At 42.1% G+C, this 16,178-nt stretch overlaps 1 protein-coding gene across 3 annotated transcripts in view; it reads left to right on the plus strand.

Annotated features, from left to right (window-relative positions):
• The window catches only part of GPR176 (G protein-coupled receptor 176), a 108,791-nt gene that overhangs the window by 77,953 nt on the left and 14,660 nt on the right, over nt 1–16,178 (plus strand). The window contains exon 2 of one of the 3 annotated variants that reach the window (XM_070272173.1): nt 609–712. The exons of the other annotated variants lie outside the window; for them this stretch is intronic. The gene's annotated coding sequence lies outside the window, so the exon portion shown is untranslated. The remainder of the gene's footprint in view (nt 1–608; nt 713–16,178) is intronic. 3 annotated transcript variants of the gene reach the window in all.

A 16,178-nucleotide genomic window follows, 5' to 3' on the forward strand; every position in this document is an offset into this window, starting at 1 on the left:
CAACAGACTTTTGGAAATAGAAAAATTAATCCCTAAAGGTGACGTTTTCAGCATTATATTAGGCTGGCCAGAAATAGGGGTGTGTGTGTATGTGTGTATGTGTGTGAACATATTTTCTCTTTCACTTCTTTAGTTTAAAAGCAAATTAAGCTGCACACATTTATTGTGCCATCCCCCAATTCCGCTTTACTTGAGGCAATCAGTGTTGACAGCCTGGGATGTATCTTTCCACATCTTTCTCTGTGTTCCTGTAGGGACCACAATTTGCCATGATTTATCCTAATGATGGACATTCAGGTTGTTTTCAATTTGGGGGTCACTGTCCACAATCCTTCAGCAAACATTTGAATGTACAACCTGATATATTGATTCTTTTATTTGTAGGATAGTTTCATAAGAGGAACAGCTCAAAGTACATGCGTTTAATAGATACTGCCAGGTTACTTTCCAGATAACTATAACAATCTACTTGCCTATCAAAAACGTATGAAGATGTTTATATCTCCTTACCCTTTAATATTGGATCTTACAAATTTTATTTTTGCCTAACAATGGTGGACAGTGTTTTCTCCTTTTTATTTTAATTTGCATTCTTGCCATTCCCTTAGGATACACCGTGTCAGTGATCAGGGTTCTTTCTTGGATCCTGACCCTGAAGGCACCTTTGGGAATGCTTTGAGTTTTCTCCCCCACCAGCTTCAGTTTTCTCCAGGTAAGAGCTGAAGAAGCAGCGTCAATGAGCACAGAGGATTTTAATCATAGAAGCTGATGTGTGCTGTATGAATTTGAAACGATAAAAAAGATGGATTTCATGTAAATACAATTTGGAAAGGTTACAGGAACAGGGAGGAAAGAATAGATAATGTGTGTCATAGATGCTGTGGGTGTTCTGGCTTCGCCCCAGCTCTGCAGTGGTCACCCTGCGGGCATCCTGCCCTGCTCTGCCCCACTCTCTGAAGAATCTACGCGAGCCCCCTGCAGGAGTCAAAGACCTTGCACTCAGCTAGCATGTTGGGTTTAGAGAAAGGAGCACGTGGAGTGTGAAGGACTTCCCGAAGCGAGCAGCTTCTGAGCCTTTCTCCCACCCTCCCTGCTAAAACTAGGTCCATCTTCCTTCCCCCTTGCCTGAGGTTTTTCTAGCTCTTGAGCATCCCTGAATCCTGTCTTAACTCCAGCTGTGGAAACTTTTCAGCCCTTTTCCAGAAGTGTACCCCCTCTCAATGTCCTTTGCTGAATAGTGAATGGATTCTTCTAGATGGATTTTTCTTTCCATTTCTGCTTCTAGCCTTCACCCTCAGTTCCCTCATCTCCTGCTCTGCTCTGGCTCGCTCAGATTGGATGTCTCTTGGACCTGAGTTGTACTATAATCCTGGGGACTTGTTTGTTGTGGATGGAAGCTTTCCTCGGAGGCATAAGGTTTCCTCCTTCTTCCCTCTCCTGCCACTCTGTCCCCCTTCTCAACTAGCATGCTCTGAAGTAGGCACCCCGGTGCAGTTGTGCTCACTGTTTCCAGGGGGTGCTTTCCCCTAGAGGTAGTGAGCGTGATCTGGGAGACAGAGCACTGATGTAGGAGGGTCTGCCTGACCCCAGCAGATCTCTTCCTGAGCATATGGTGGACTAGAGCAGTGTTCAACCCCAAACCGGCTGGATTACTTTCCAGAAATGTTACAGTAATCCATTCTGAAAGGTATATACCCTACAAATGCTGCCTTGTCCATGGAGCACAGGGCGCTGTGCACAGGGACTATTCTTTCTTGATCTTCATATGACTCCTCACGCATTCATTGGGAAAAATCAACGAGAAGTGACAGCACCTGCTGTAGGCAGGAATTTTTGAGGAAAAGTTTCTATACACATTGCTGGTGGAAATGAGAAATTATTATCACAGAAATAAAAACACCACAAAATAAGCATATATGTGCAACAATATTTATTGCAATAATGTTTATAATGGCAAAAACCCATAAGCAAAGTGAATGCCCATTTGGAGGATAAAGGCTGAATAAGCTATGGTATAGTCATACCATGGAAAAGGGGGATTTTCCCACTGTATATTGCATATGTATACGAAATAAAATTCTATGTTTACAAAATAAATAAATTCTATGTTTACAAAAGAAATAATGACAATGTGCCACATACATCTGTAAATACAGTGAATGTGTTTATATATGATTACCTGGTGAAAATGGAGAAACGTGTTCACATTGGTTACTTAAGATGATGGGGTCCACACAGAAGAACAGCGTGTGCAAGTGCCATACCATTTATATAAAATTATGTATATAGGCATAAAGAGATGTATTAAAAGATGGTGACCAGAATATTAATCATGTTTATCTTAAGGTGGTGGGATTTCAAGGGATTTTTCTGTCTTGCTATACTTTTCTGAACCATTTGAATTTATAGCAGTGAATATATCTTAGTTTAAAAAAATTTAGCAATAAACTAAAACTATCTTCATTGTGAAAAAGCAGAGAGGTAGAGAAAGAAAATATGGAGATTGTGATGTGCAGCCAGAATCTTACTGCTGGGTTCCCCTCAAACTTAGGGTCCAAGTAGGATCCTCCATGACTAGTAAGCATAGAACTAGTGGAATACATTTCCGTATGTTCTTTCATTTTTCCATTTATTATTTTTTTTCATCAACAAAGATATATTTAGTATTCATGATTATTAGGTGCTGCTCTAGGCATTGGGGGTGTAGATGTAGAAATATGTAATAATAAGATATACAGTGGAGATGCAGTCCCTGCCCTCATAAAGCTTCGGATTTAGAGATTGGCACATATGGTTAACTAATTCCCAGTGTAATAGATGCTGCAAACAATAAGTACTCTGCACGATGAGAAGTTCCAGGAGGACCTGCTTCGGATTGGAGGTGGTGGTGGTCAGGGGAGGTTTCTTTGAGAAGACCTGAAAAATGAGGAAAACTTAGAGATGGTGGGGCGGAGGGCAGAAGGAACAGTCACATGAAGGCCCCAGGCAGAGGCGAGTCTTGGAGTTTTAGGGACTCAACAGAAGAAGGTCCGTAGGGGCTGCTCCGCCCACTTGTCCACAGCACTGTTCCAGGGGGCACTGTTCACATTCAAAGCCGTAGACTTGTACCTATGACAGTTAAACAGCAATGGCAGCAAACTGGCGCTTTTCTAATTCTCACAGAACCAGTGATGGGGCAGGCTGGACTTCTAGAATTGTTTTTATGAACAATGGGAAAACAGTAGAAGTTTTCAAGAAGGGGAGTGATGTTCCTAATTGCTTCTAAAATGATCATTTTCTGAGATGGATAATACTGGAGGAGGGGGAGATTTGGCAAGAAGGTCAAAGTTTAGTTTGGACATGTTAAGTTTGAGATACTCGTGAGAGTGCTAAGTGGAGATGTTGGGTGGGCGTATGGATATCTGCTTGGCATGTGGATATCTGAGTCTAGGGCTCAGATGAGAGGTGAGATGGTGCAATAAACATGGGAGCCATTACAATTTGGGAAAGAAGGTCAATAGTCTGAAATGGTCTGGGGAGAAGATAGCATGAGAAGGGCCAAGACTGAGCCCTGATATAGGAGGAGAAGCCGTCAAAAGACGCTGAGAAGGGGCGAAAGCAGTAGGAGGAAAACTAAGAGAGTGTACCCTGGACGTAAGTGTCGCTGGCAGTTCCTAATGTCCGACTGGGCACTGAACCAAGACCTTGAGTGATCTGGGTAAGGTCATCCCATAAGGTAAAGGTGGATGCTGCCACCATCAGGCCCTCACTGCCCTCCCACAGTCCTTGTCTCCAGGGTTAGGGCTGTGGCGTTTATGTTCTTTCCAATAGCCACTGATCAGGGCAAATCACATTTTGTCAGTTGAGTAGCTACATTTTCTGATTTCATTAATTTTACAGCTGATGGAAAGAAGGCAAACTGGTAAACTTATTTTAAGGCCTATTAATCGTTTGGGGTTTGAGATTCATTAGACTTCTGAGGAAGTCGAAGAGCATAAACAGGAGATTTACTCTCAGGAGTTAACAGAACTACATCTAGGAGAAAAGTTTAAAGGATTTTGATTTTTTTTATTTCTTACAGGAAGAGTAAGTAAAATTTGCCACTGTGAGGAAAAATTATTTTGTGGTTTCTCAGTGAGTACTGAGATGCCATTTGTGACTTCTAGAAAAAAGTCTCACTAGTTTGTAGTTATGTGATGATCAGTAAAAGAAAGTTAACCAATAATGATACTCACAGGACATTACAGTTATTTAACACTGACTATGGCTAAGGCAGTGTTTGGCACTTTTTATACATTTTCTCCTTTAATACAATAGCCCTGCCAGGTAAATGTTGTTGTCCTCATTCTGTAGATGAGAAAAGTAAGACAGAGTCTATGCAATGTGTCTAAGTGGTGGACCTGAGCACATAGCAGCTTAAAGCAATGAGCATGTATTAGCTCACAGTTTCTGTAGATGGGGAGTTTGGGAGCAGTTTAGCTGGGTGTTTCTGGCTCACAGTCTCTCATAAGCTCTCTCAGTCAGGACGCTGGCCGGAGCTGCAGTCACCTGAAGGCTTGAGTGGGGCTAGGGGATCTCCTTCCAGGTTGGCTCACTCACATGGCTGTTGGCAGGAGGCCTCAGTTCCTCACCACATGAATCTCTCCATAGGACTGCTTGAGTTTCCTTGAGATGTGTTAGCTGGCTTTCTCCAGGGCAAGTGATTCAAAAGAGATTAAGACAGAAATGGCAGTGTCTCTTATGACCCAGCCTTGGAAGTCTCACTGTCATTTCTGCTACATCCTACTGTTTACACAAGTTGGCCCTATTCATTGTGGGAGAAGCTTACACAGGGATGTGAATACTGGGAGGCAGGGGTCATTGGTCATCTTGGAGCCTGCTTATCATGGGGTGCTTTAGGATACTGCTTTTCCCAGAAGTTTTTTTTTTTTTTTTTTAATGCTTTTTGGTGGGGAAGATTGGCCCTGAGCTAACACCTGTTGCCAATCTTCCTCTTTTTTTTTTCACCCCAAATCCCCAGTATGTAGTTGTATATCCTAGTTGTAAGTCATTCTAGTTCTTCTGTGTGGGATGCTGCCACGGCATGGCTTGATGAGTGGTGTGTAGATCTGTGCCCAGGATCTGAACCAGTGAACCCTGGGCTGCTGAAGCGGACCATGCAAACTTAATCACTTGGCCACAGGGCCAGCCCCCAGAAGTTTTAACAATTAGCAAAAATACTTTTTTTCTGGGGCCGGCCCGCTGGTACAGTGGTTAGGTTCACACGTTCTGCTTCTCGGCAGCCTGGGGTTCGCTAGTTCGGATCCTGGATGTGGACATGGCAACGCTTGGCAAAAGCCATGCTGTGGTAGGCGTCCCACGTATAAAGTAGAGGAAGATGGGCATGGATGTGAGCTCAGGGCCAGTCTTCCTCAGCAAAAAGAGGAGGATTGGCAGTAGTTAGCTCAGGGCTAATCTTCCTCAAAAAAAAAAAATATTTTTTCTGTACACAACTTATATAGTCTTATCTAGAAACAAGGGAGATGTAGATGACTCTTCCAGGTTCCTTCTGTCCATATGAATATATGAAGTCCATTTGGTGTTGTAGATTACCTCCTTACTCCTCTTAAAGAATTTCAGAGTTCTTTATTAGAAAAATGACAGTTTTAAATGTTGCAGCAAGGCACTGTTAGCTTGATCATTGCATATATACTCAGTTTTATTTCCTCAATTGGGATAATATTAAAATATGTTGGCTAATATATATTAGCCAGTGTTTTGCCTTCAGCCATGGTATTTGTCTGCTTAAACCTTTATAAGAATAATGTCAGGGACAAGACTAATGGAAACTGAGGCTTAATGAAAGTGAATAGATTTTATATTTTATCTCATTTATTTCATCTACATTGAATCAGTGACATTGATTGCACTGTGAAAGCCAGTAATTTACAAACCCACAAAGTGGAAAATCAATATCTCACAGGATAGAAAGTTCTTCCCCTTGCCTTTTGTTTTATAATGGGAAAATAAGAGGTCACATCCTCTCCTCACTGATCTTAGTGTTTTAAACAAGCTAATAGCATTTTGTGCTGATTTTATTTTGAACCAGCAAGAAAATTACATGGTGAATAACTCAGTATTATTCAAATCAACTAATATTAGAGGAAAAATGCAAGAATTGGAAGCTGGTTATTCAAAATGCTGAAATGTTAGGAGAATTCTCCTTCTCTGTTTATCTGTGTTGCTGTGGTCACCATAATCATGAATCCTGGCTTCTTTGAACATGGTAACAAAGCAAAGAAACCTTTTGTCTAGTTTTCAGCCATGTGGCTAATGAAGATTCAGGCACTGAAGGGCTAGGTTGCCTTAAATAGATATTAGGAAATGCATACAAAATAGGGCTTGGCATGGGAGATAAATGGAATTGAAATTATTCTCCCTATTATTGTTATTATTTTAAAGATTGGCACCTGAGCTAACATCTGTTGCCAATCTTCTTTTCTTTTCCTCTCCCCAAAGCCCCCCGGCCGAGTACATAGTTGTATATTGTGGTTGTGGTCCTTCTGGTTGTGCTGTGTGGGATGCTGCCTCAGCATGGCCTGATGAGTGGTGCCATCTCCACGCCCAGGATCTCAACCGGCGAAACCCTGGGCCGCTGAAGCAGAGCACGCAAACTTAACCACTCGGCCACGGAGCCGACCCCTCCCTATTATTTTGTTCTCGATTTTTGCTGTCTTTTCCTCCTCTCTCTCCAGCCTCTGTTACTACTTGAGGGAGACAGAAGAGGAAAAGAGAGAAAGCAAAGTGCTAGAATTTGCCTTCTGAAAGGTGGTGTTTCTGCTCACCCACATGTACTCCATTACAGGTATTTCCAAAATCATGTTACACCTGCAAGGCCCTTAAATAGATCTTGTCAATGTAGTACTTGCCTCACAAGGAACCATCTCCAAGTTCAGAGTTTAGACTGAAGCTGTCTCAGTTATCAAGCTCCTTTCTTTTTTTTTTCTTTTTGAGGAAGATTACCCCTGAGCTAACACTCATGCCCATCTTCCTCTACTTTATATGTGGCACGCCTACCACAGCATGGTGTGCCAAGCGGTGCCATGTCCACACCTGGCATCCAAACCAGTGAACCCTGGGCCGCCGAAGCAGAACGTGTGCACTTAACCACTGTGCCACTGGGCTGGCCCCTCAAGCTTCTTTCTTGATACCCATGTGCCAATGTATTATTTTGCTTACTTTACCCTACTCCCTCCTTCCTAGAGAGCTCTTGGCTCCTAGTATTTTGTCTGAGCATTTATTCCATTTTCTTGTGTTGTTGGTTGGCCCTGATGGGCTGTGTGCAGGAACTCATCTTTTCAATGCCTCTTGCGTTCTATTCTCAATGTTGCTATGACTTCAAGATCCATCACTTCTTTTGAGAGCCTTCCCTGCCTTGGCCATCTGTCTTTGACCCTGTCCTGGATCTGGCCGCCTCCAGCTCCTGTCCCATCTGCTACTCTGGCTCTCCCATTCCCAGCTCCTCGCTCTACAAACGCCTCTGTTGCTGGCATTCTCCTTCTTTGCAGAGAGGGGAGAAAGTGGTGAAGGAAACATGGAAAGTCTGCTCTAGAGCAGCTTTAGCCTCCTAGTGGGGAGAGAGTAGCTGGAAATCTGTTCGAAGAATTAGGATGCCCTTTCTTGCTCCTCACCCTCCAGCCTCTCCCCTGTCTCCTGCCTCCCCTCCCAGACTAGCTAAAGAAAAAGGAACGGCATTTTCAACTTTTAATTAATGTCATTGTCAGATTGTGCCAGATCATAAGGAGTAATAGACTTCCATTTCCGAAATCTTATTCGTCCCCCTGACATCAGCCATGCTGGCTCACCATGGACTGAAGCAGGATTGGGCTCCCTTTCCGTTCCTAGTCCTCTAATTATCCTACCCTTGTGTTCTTTGGAAATATTTCCAATGTAATTTTCCCTTTCAGACTGCATAATTATACTTACTGGAACAGAGGGAGCGGGAGAAAAGAGTGCATGAGTATTCTGTATACGTTCACTAGACTAATTATAGTATAGCGTGATGCATCGGTGTTGAGTGCCTCCCTCCCAAGCTGCTCTGACAGTGTGTTGGCAATGCGGAGATAGGGAACCTTCAGCTTGCTGACCGAAGGCAGTTGCCGTCAACAGAGGTACCTACAAAACTGAGTACCCAGAAAAAATTCTGATAATTCTGGTAGAGTAATATTAAATGTTAAGCTTTTATTTATTTAGGTATTTATGAAGCAACTCCTAGATATAAAACCTTGATTAGGCCAGCCCGGTGGCATCATGGTTAAGTTCACACACTCTGCTTTGGCGGCCTGAGGTTCTCTGATTCAGATCCCAGGCACGGACCTACACACCGTTTATCAAACCATGCTGTGGCAGGCATCCCACATGTAAGATAGAGGAAGATGGGCAGAGATTTTAGCTCAGGGCCAGTCTTCCTCAGCAAAAAGAGGAGAATTGGAGGCGGATGTTAGCTCAGGGCTAAACTTCCTCAAAATAAAAAAACAACCTTAATTGGTGCTAAAGAGGTCAACAGAATTTTCAGATAAGATTCTTTTCAGGCTTCATAGTCTTAAGATATTTTAGGGGAGAAATAATCCCCCTAGGCTTTGTGCAACATGAATGGTGCAGAAGATATGGACCCTGCCTTCAGAGATTACACGAGCAATTTAACATAGGCAAGGACCTCTTAGTGAGATGGCCTGTGTATTAGAGATGTGGGGCAGTGAGCTACTTCACTGCCACCCCATCAAGAATAGCTCGTTTGGATGCGGATCCAAGGGGAACATGCTTAACGATGTTAGGTAATTTGTTTCCTCCTTTTCTCTGGAAGCTTTCTCCATACACCTACTGAGGAGGAAATGGAGCCTGTGGTTATTAAAGGGTCAACAGTGTCACAGTTAGATGGGGCAGTGATGCTAAAACTCTTGCCATAGCTTTTCAGGGCATAATATTCGTTTTGGGGAGGTTAATAGACATAATGTGAGAGATCAGAGAGGAAGGTGTCTTGTGAAGCTGTAAAAATTTTCTAGTTGATTTATATGGAAAAAATCTGAGCAGTTGCAGAAAGAAGGAAAGTTACCAACTTCAGACTCTGCGTGTCTTTCTTCGTACATTACACATCTGTGTGAATCTTGCTGTGTGTTAAGAGATGTGGGGGGCTGAGCTAGTTTCAGGGGCTTTATGACTTCCACGAGAGAGCCCCAATAGCTGTGGTCACCAGGATCTTTTTGTGGTGTTTGTGCTGTACAGTTCACCTTACCTTTTGGGAAACCATTGTTGCTAAAACATACGTGCATTTGCTGTAGACTCAGCTAAAATCCTTTGTGCGGCCTCACAGGAGCTGACTGGAAGAGGCTGTTGTTGGAGTCTCTTCATGTATTTTTTTGTGTTACAAAAGTGAATCCTGTTAACACTTTATCTGAATTATTCATTGAGAACAAGTATGCTAAGGAGAAACAATCCGAGGTCAGATTGGGGATATATGTTTCATAAGATGCTTTTCATTCAAGGTAATTTTTAAAATTCATGATGAATGTTTTGTTGTGGTTAAAGATTGGCACCTGAGCTAACATCTGTTGCCAGTTGTCTTCTTTTTTTCCTTCTTCTCCCCAAAGCCCTCCAGTACATAGTTGTATATTCTAGTTGTAGGTCCTTCTAGGTGTGGCATGTGGGATGCCGCCCCAGCATGGCCTGATGAGCAGTGCCATGTCCATGCCCAGGATCTGAACTGGCGAAACCCTGGGCCGCAGAAGCGGAGCGTGCGAACTTAACCACTCGGCCACGGGGCCGGCCCCATCGTGAATTTTAATAAACTTACTACATAACTTCTTTCTGCTAATTCAATTCCTGCTTAATTTGAACCTCCTGTATCATTTCAGAAAAATTCCTGGAATCAAATTAAGTGTAACTAAAATAACATAATTTTCTCATGCTGATAGTGATCAGCTTAAACAGAGTTGGGCAGATACTAGAGAGTTTAATAGAAAGTTACAGCAAATTGACATTTCATTAGTGAGGAAGGGGCTCAAAGTTTTTGAGTGGGAGGAGGAGCAAATTGTATTGGAAACCACCAGGCACAGCCCTCTGGCTGCAAGCTGGGTTCCCTCACGTTCTTGTGGCCATGATGTTTCTGATACCAGTAGCAAAAAAGCTGCTTGTCACCTAGCCAGCACTGACTCTCTGAGTAGCTGGGAAATTTACCTGCATAGATTAAAGAGAGATTTGGGGGGAAAAAAAATCAGAATAAGATAAATCCTTTAAAAAAGACTATTTAAATTCTTCTTTGGAAGCGTGAATTTTGTTGGTGTCCTCTACCCCCAGGTTCACAGAGCTTTACAGTGCCTTTTTTGGAACCCTCCAACTAGCATTGGCCTTTTTTACACTGAGGAGTTCTTTATTCCCATCTTGTTTTCCCTCCCTCCCTCTCTCCCTTGTTCTCTCTCTCGCTCTTTCTTATGAAAGAGAGCCCCCTTTAAGGGTTTGCTTAGACAGCAGATTTAAGGATTCAGACAAAAACATGAATTTGACCCTTAGATTTCTAGGATCATTCCTGATGCTACAGCTTTGGGTGGTAAGTGTTGGGGCAGGCAGGGATGCTGAAGAAATTTGAATTTGCTTTTCCTTCTTTTTCTGTGAGGAAGATTGGCCCTGAGGTAACATCTGTTGCCAGTCTTCCTCCTTTTGCTTGAGGAGGATCGTCCCTGAGCTAACATCTGTGCCAACCTTCCTGTATTTTGTATGTTGGACACTGCCACACCATGGCTTGATGATGGTGTGTAAGTCCACACCCAGGACCCAAACCCATGAACTCTGGGGTGCTAAAGTGGAGCACACGAACTTAACCACATGCCACCACCAGCCTCATGGATTTGCTTTCATTTCTTAATAGTGGTGGGGAACTGTTGAATGCTTTTGGTAAAATGAGTCAAATTACTTTTGTACCTCTGCTCTTCTTTAAAATGGATTTAATTCATCAATATCACACTTTTTTGTTCTCTGGCAATTTTTTTTTTAAACCAACTCTTTCCAGAAATCAGTGTCATAATGAAAACACATCTGAATCGTACCTAAACAAAATGGAGCAATGCTCTCAGATATTCAGGGACATTGTTACTTTCCTAGTGGTGGTAAGAAGAAATCAGATAGGTTTTTTTCCCCATTTTGATTAAAATTCTTAATTGCTCGTCCTGTGAGCCTGCATGCACAAGGGTGCTTAGTATTGGGAAAATGGTGGGTAATGGTTAAATTTCTTTCTTTTTTTTTTTGAGGAAGATTAGCCCTGAGCTAACATCTGCTGCCAATCCTCTTCTTTTTGCTGAGGAAGACTGACTCTGAGCTAATATCTGTGCCCGTCTTCCTCTACCTTATATGTGGGACGCCTGCCACAGCATGGCTTGATGCGCTGTGCATAGCTCTGCACCCGGGATCTGAACTGGCAAACCCCGGGCTGCCAAAGCAGAGTACATGAACTCAATTGGTACGCCATTGGGCTGGCCCCTTGAAATAGTTTTTTTAAACAAATAATAAAGTATATTTATAATCATTTTTTTATTTGTAGTATACCCTTGGCCAGATAGCATTTACAAACTTTTTGCATAATGATATAAATAATCTCTTGATCAGACTAAGACACTGACTTTCTTTGCTTTGGGGGAAGGTAAGGAGCAATAATTACATGGGAGAAAGAAAGAAATCAGTTAAAACCCAACACAATTTTTACTTGCTTCTAGCACTCTACATTTTTACTTATTTTTTGTTGTCGTTGTTGTTGTTTTTGAGGAAGATTAGCCCTCAGCTAACTACTGCCAGTCCTCCTCTTTTTGCTGAGGAAGCCTGGCTCTGAGCTAACATCCGTACCCATCTTCCTCTAGTTTATATGTGGGACGCCTACCACAGCATGGCTGCCAAGCAGTGCCATGTCCGCACCCGGGATCCGAACCAGCGAACCCCGGGCTGCCGAGAAGCGGAACGTGCAAACTTAACTGCTGCGCCACCGGGCCGGCCCCCATTTTTACTTATTTTAATAGTATATGTACAAATATTTATTATTCATTTTCATGTGATATGTTTAAAATAAAGAATGCTATGCTTATACATAGTTTTTTAGTAGTCATTATTTTAATGCCTGTAATATTTCATCAAGTTTACATAGCTATTCTCTTCTTGGCGAACACTTCAGGTTTCCAGCTCTTTGCTGTTATAAATAACATTGTAATTGGTGTCTTTTTGCATATAACTGTTTTCTTCTGTTCAATTATTTTTTGGGATGAGTTTATGGGAAGGAGATAACTGTGTCAAAGAGCCTTTTGTAAAATTCTTGATATGAATTGCTGCTTCCAAAAATTCACATTTTTTTCTATTGTGGATTATTTATAAATGAAATTTATTCTCAAATTTCTTCGATTCCATTTTTGTTGTTAAGTACTTTGCAGTTCTCTATATAGCTCCTGGTACATAATTAAATGTCAGCTAATATTTGAGGGATTACCAGCATTGTCTTAAAATCATTTTATGGATTTAGACTTCATAAAAACCATTTTAAGTGTTATTACTGTTACTACCCCCATTCACAAAGATGAGGGAACTGCGGCTGAGCAAAATTAAATAACTTGGCAAAGATTACATAGGCTTCAAAGCCTGTGCCCTGAATAACCCCTTGAATAATAATTTCAAGATGTTTAGATAATTGAATTTAAAGCATGATCAGGCAATCATCATTACTTTGAGATTTTTCGTTTTTCTTAATGAAACCATGCCAAGATCATTGATTCCTTGTTCGGTTTTCTTGACCCTCTGTGGTTTTTAATTCACTCTGGCGCTCTGTTGAGATGCATCATGTTTGTGTGCTGCTGCGGGATGTCTGTGGGGTGTTGGGGATGTTTCACAATAGGCTCGGTGGTTTCCCGGAGCAGGCCTCCATCTGGAGAAGAGATGGCCTTGATCTGAGCCCTCTCACGTGTGATTGGGTCGAGACTGGACATTGTAAGAAGGAGCGGACCCTGCAGCGGCTCCTGCCCAGCCGGCTAGGGAGACACGGCTTTAGTGAAGTCACTGAATCTGGATGGCAGTGAGGAGGAGGGAGAGAAATTGTGTGTCCCACAGGCCTGAGGAGAGAGCTCTGAGTCTGCCACAACCGCCCAAACGCCACGGTCCCTCTGCCAGGGCAGCACCACCCAAGAGACCTCCAGGGATAAACCTGGGTGATTCCTCCTTGGCAGGCCCCGTGTTCCATTTGGAACCTGGAGGTCAGTCAAAGTTATACGTTTTCTGTTGCTCCTGGTTGCTTCCAATTTCCTCTGTGAGCTCTCCTCTTCTGCCTTCTCTATACGCGGCTCCAGCTTTCTTTTCCTCTGGCCCAGCCTCTCACTCCTTCTCTGTCAGACCTTTCCTTGGTGCTTTCTGGAAACTTTGTGAAACTAATAATAATGGTAACATATAACACATAGCACATATGATGTGCAAGAAGCCATTCTAAGCACTGTACATGTCTTACTTTATTGACTCATTTAATCCTCACAGTTCCCCTAGGACACAGGCGCTGTTTATCGTGTCCACTTTACAAATGATGAAACTGAGGTACAGAGAAGGTAGTTCACCCATGATCACACAGCTAGAAAGTGGTAGAACTAGGGCTTGAATCCAGGAGTAAGGGTCAGGATCTGTGCTCTTAGTTGTTAAAATATCCTGCCTCTCTCTAGGATAAAAATTTCCCTACACTCTTAACCTTCTCAGAATGGTCCTTCAACCGTATTGTCTGCTATTTGCACCCAGAAGTGCAACAAAGTACTAATGTGTGCCTGGCTAGCCACTTGGAACACTTGCACAACCAGGAAGTGTAGCCTATCACACAACAACCCCCATGAACCATGAGCTCATAATTGAACATTAAAACCGTATGAGGAAAACCATAGTGGAGAGCCAGCAGACCCCACAAATGGCAAAATTAACACTTCTAGAACTAGGCACAGTAGAATAATCTGAAAGAATTGCAAGAGTTTTAAAAACAAGATTACAGGTCAAAGAAGGAATAGAAGCCATAGTAAAATAACTGGACACTAGGAATAAAGAATAGGCAGTTTGAAGGAGACCCAAATACAAATTTCAAAAGGTTTAATGCTCAAGAAGCTAAAAAAAAAAAGATGGATTAGTTACTTCCAATGAATTAATAATTGATAAAATGGAAAGTAGACCTGAGAAATATCACGCAGTTTGCAGAGGAGGATAAATTGATGGAAAATATGAATGAGAATGAGAGGTTAAGAGATATAACCAATAGAATGAGCTCTAATACAAGTCTAATAAGAGCCCCAGGAGAAGAGCATAAAGAGAAAGAGGGTAGGGCAAAATTCAAAGTGGCAGTGGATAAAAATTTTCTAGAAATAAGGAAAACATAAACCCTAGGAATGAGGAATCATGCAAAATTCCAGACATTTTAGTGAGACTACAGAACTTTTAGTAAGCATATGGGGAAACCAATTCTCTCATATGCCTTTTGTGAAGGATCATTTAGCAATATATACAAAAAATGTGGGGACTGGCCCAGTTGTGCAGTGATTAGATTTGCATGTTCTGCTTTGGCGGCCTGGGGTTCACCAGTTTGGATCCTGGGTGCAGACCTATGCACCACTTGACAGGCCATGCTGTGGCAGGCGTCCCACATATAAAATAGAGGAAGATGGGCATGGATGTTAGTTCAGGGCCAATCTTCCTCAGCAAAAAGAGGAAGACTGGTGGCAGATGTTAGCTCAGGGCTAATCTTCTTCTTCTTCAAAAAAGTGTAAGCTGTTTGACCCAGAAATTCTGCTTCTAGAAATTTATCCTCAATAAATAATCAGTTAAATTCCCCCAAATTTAAATATATAAAGATGTGGAATTCAGCATTGTATGATAGAAATATATTGGGAACAGCTTTAAGAAACTCATCAATATGCCATAGATAAAATAAATTAGGATATAACCATAAAAACACTGTTGCTTTATGTAGCTGTTAAAGTAATGACATAGATATATTTTTATTTATTGTTCTAAAAAGATGGTTGATATGGTGAAAAGATCTAGCTAAAAAAGCAGTATGTATAGTTTGGTCCCACCGGCATAAACAGAAGTCTATACATATAAAAAGAAGTTTGGAAGAATAAATACTTAGATGGTTATCACTGGGTGAGCAATTTTTACTTTATTTTTTATACTTTGCTCATTGTCTGATTTTTAAAAATTAACTACATGTTACCTTAATAATCATAACTAACAATAAGGTATTTCACTTGGGAAACAAAAAAGGGTGTTTCCCAAGTGAAACAAAAAACAAACCGGAAACAAGAATAGTGTCCTGAAGTTCTAGAGCTCCAGTAATGACAGCAGTCCTGATGGCCCAGGTGTGCACTGTATCACATAACAGAAAAACTGTGGCCCAGAGAGCAAGACTCTTGGGCTGTGTTCTCTTTTGTTCCACCCTGCTTTCTCCTTCCCCGTGCAGCTCTCAGGAAGCAACCATATTTTTCAGCTTTTTCCTCCTCTTTGTAAAGCACAGTATATGGTCCCACTGTACCTTATGTCCACTGCATGAATGAGCTCGTTAAAAAAACTGAAAGAGAGGGAATACATGGATTAAAGTTAATTAAAATCTTTTTATCTTTTCTGTTTGGTCAATGACGGTGAGCAGCTGGGAGAGATGCAGTGAGTCAATAAGCATTGATAATAAATAATTGGTCAAAGGATGTCACCTTTTCTTGTGTTTTTCCTCTGTAGGAAAAGCCGTTTCTGCAGCTGTAGCTTACTCTGTGTCTGTAGGCCATGCTGAGAAGCTGAGCCGCAGTCCAGCACTGATCCTTGAGCAGAGAAGGAGTGCCTTGGGGCGCTATGGACACCATAACTAGAGCTCAGTGTGACTTGCATGTTTTTGTCTTCAGTGTTGGGAAGGGCTCTCTTTGTATCTGAAAAAAGGAAAAACAATGAGTAGACTGAGGTAAAGTATGGTGAAGGCCAAGAGTGAGTGGCTGTGGTGGTGCATCCTGGCCGGTCATCAGAATTTCCTACTGAACACATAAAAATAAAGATTCCCAGGCCAGGCCCTCCAGGGTTCAGATTCAATTGGGCCGAGGTCTAGGGATCTGTGTTTAAAAACCTTCCCAGGTGATCCCAGTGATCATGCAGGTTTAGGAACCACAGGTTTATGGCGTAGTGTAGTG

Source organism: Equus caballus, chromosome 1 (genome assembly GCF_041296265.1).
Source record: "Equus caballus isolate H_3958 breed thoroughbred chromosome 1, TB-T2T, whole genome shotgun sequence".
Classification (NCBI taxonomy): Eukaryota; Metazoa; Chordata; class Mammalia; order Perissodactyla; family Equidae; genus Equus; species Equus caballus.